At 41.1% G+C, this 2654-nt stretch overlaps 1 pseudogene; it reads left to right on the forward strand.

The window, feature by feature from the left end:
• The first annotated feature begins 1094 nt into the window (after positions 1-1094).
• On the forward strand, positions 1095-1977 carry LOC123827341 (annotated as a pseudogene).
• Positions 1978-2654: the final 677 nt, after the last annotated feature.

A 2654-nucleotide genomic window follows, 5' to 3' on the forward strand; every position in this document is an offset into this window, starting at 1 on the left:
AGAAAAATGAAATGAATGATCGCTGGCTCCTCATGAAAAATGAGGGAGGACAGAAGACAATGGAACAACATCTTTAAATGACTGGAAATAAAAGCTGATGATCCACAATTTTATGTTCTGTGAATACGACCTCAAAAAGGAGGGTAAATTAAAGTCATTTAAAAATAAGTGATAGCTGAGAGAATTCATAGCCTACAAAACTGCAGTATAAAAAAGTTAAACTAGATAGAAACCCATGTAGAGAACAGTGCACCCCACCCCTGAGCACTCTTTTCAAGTGCACACAGAACTTTCAGCGGGATCATCCATATGCTAGTGCACCATGTAAGCCTCTCAATACATTTCAGGAGCCTGCAATCTTAGAGCAGGTTCTCTGGTTACAACAAAATTAAATGGTGACCAATAACAATAAGATAGGTAGAAAAATCCTCAAATATCTGGGGATGAAATAAAGTAATTACAAATCAGTTATGGGTCAAAAAAGAAATCACAAGAGAAATTTAAAAATATTTTAAGTTAGCCCTGATGGGTGTGGCTCAGTTGGTTGGGCATTGTCCTGCAAATCCAAAGGTCACTAGCTTGATTCCTGATCAGGGCACATGCCCAGGTTGCAGGTTCCTCCAATCAGGCGTGTGGGAGAGGCAACTGATGATTGTTTCTCTTTCTGCTTTCTCCCTCCCTTCCCCTCTGTCCAAAAATAAATAAATTAAAGGTTTCAAAAAATATTTAATGTTAAGTGATAATGAAAATATGAAACATCAAAATTTGTGAGATGTACCTAAACAGTGCTTAGAGGGAAGTTTATAGGTTTAAATGTTTACATTAAAAAAGCAACAAGGGTTTAATATCAATGACTTAAGTTTCCAGCTTCAGAAACAAGAAAGCGGTGAGTAAATTGTACTCAGAGTCAGTAGAGGAAGGAAATAATAACGATAAGGGCAAAGGTCCATAAAAGAGACAATATAGTCCCACCGTAAAGAAAAGGAGCAGAGGTGGGTAAGGCAGCAAGCAGCGGTGGCAACTGCATTGGTGGAGGGGGTGGCGGGGAAGGCAGGTTCAGGCTTCGAGGGCAGCCTTCGCCAGGGTCCTGATGGATGAATAACTGCATCATCCAGGAGACACTTGCACTCAAGTTGGAGAATGCAGCTGCCTGAAACAAACCAGGAGAGTTGAAGCAGTAGTTGTAGATTTTGATGGGGTGTCCTCTATCATCTTTCAAATCCCAGTGGAGACAAAGCAAGTGATGGTCAGTATTTCTTTGAAATTTTACAAGGAACTTCAGGCACATGGTGCTGCTGAGTTGCTAAAGAGAGTATAGGGAGTTTCTTGGTAGATCCAGAATCCATACACAATGTCCCTTTGCTCTATATGACCTTGAGTATCTGTTCACATCCAAGGATTCCATTGTACATCAGGCTGGCATGCTGAAACCAAATTGTTTTTGCCTCTGTCTTTGAGAAATACTTCCAGTTCCAAGAAAAAGGTAAGGAAGGAGAGTGTAGAGCTGTTATTCATTATAGGGATGGTGAGACCCTGTGTGTTGAGTCAAAAGAAGGACAGGAACAGTAGTCTTCAGCACTGTGTTTAGGGATGACAGTGATGTAGTCATTGGGAAGGTATTCAGGCAGTAGTTCAAAGAAGGATGCAGAGCCAGCCCCACAACCCCACGGGTCCTCTTGGGCTACAGACAACATCCCCTGGAGCTGGAAGACACTGATGCTGCTGTGGGTGACAATGCTGCTATATTACTTAGTGCTGTTCCCTCACCTCACCAACTCCAGTGCTCCCAATAATACCATCCACCTGATCCACATGTTCCAGGACTACCTGCATTACCACATCAGGTTCTCTAAGGCTTATAGTCACATACATATGTGGACAAAAACATCCCACTTCCTCAAGATGCTGAACAGTGCACACCCAGATGCCAAGAAAGAAATGAAAACAATCACAGGGAAGACGTTTTCACCACGCTAACTCGTGGGAACACGAAGAGGAAGTGGCTGGCAACTGAAGGCTGGAACACTTGGTGCTGGATAATCATAGCTTTTAATGCGCCACCCCTTCAGGTTCTTAAAGGAGTTTCTATTTTGGTCCATTTTGCAAACGTTTAGAAAATAATCTTCAGAAATGAGCTGTGCTTGCAAGGATTTTATCTAATGAACAAAATGAACTCACAAGCAAAATATAGACAGACACACAGGGAGCAGGCTGACAGCTTGGCAGGGGGCAGGGGCAGTGGTTGGGGGTGGAGGGATCAAGCAAAAAAGGAAAAAAAATCATGGACATGAACAACAATGTGGTTATTGCAAAGGGTGGTGTGGGAAAAGCGTATAAGGGAGATAAATAATATTGGAAAAAATACAATTAAATAAATGAATGAATAAAAAAACCACTTGATCAACTTATTTCCTTTTCTTTATCTTCTCTCCCTCACTTCCCCCTTCCCTTCCACCCTCCTTCCAAGTGGCTTTGCTCTGCAATACGTTACTGGTAAAGAGTAGCAAGATAATGCAATCTTAACTTGTTTTCTCTTAAGTATTTGAGTTCAAAACTGCTGTATCTAAAATATGATTGGAGTCATCAATAAAGAGAATCTTGTTATTGAAGAAAGAAAGAAAGAAAGAAAGAAAGAAAGAAAGAAAGAAAGAAAG

Source organism: Phyllostomus hastatus, unplaced genomic scaffold (assembly GCF_019186645.2).
Source record: "Phyllostomus hastatus isolate PE091 unplaced genomic scaffold, TTU_PhHast_1.1 phas_contig_86, whole genome shotgun sequence".
NCBI lineage: Eukaryota > Metazoa > Chordata > Mammalia > Chiroptera > Phyllostomidae > Phyllostomus > Phyllostomus hastatus.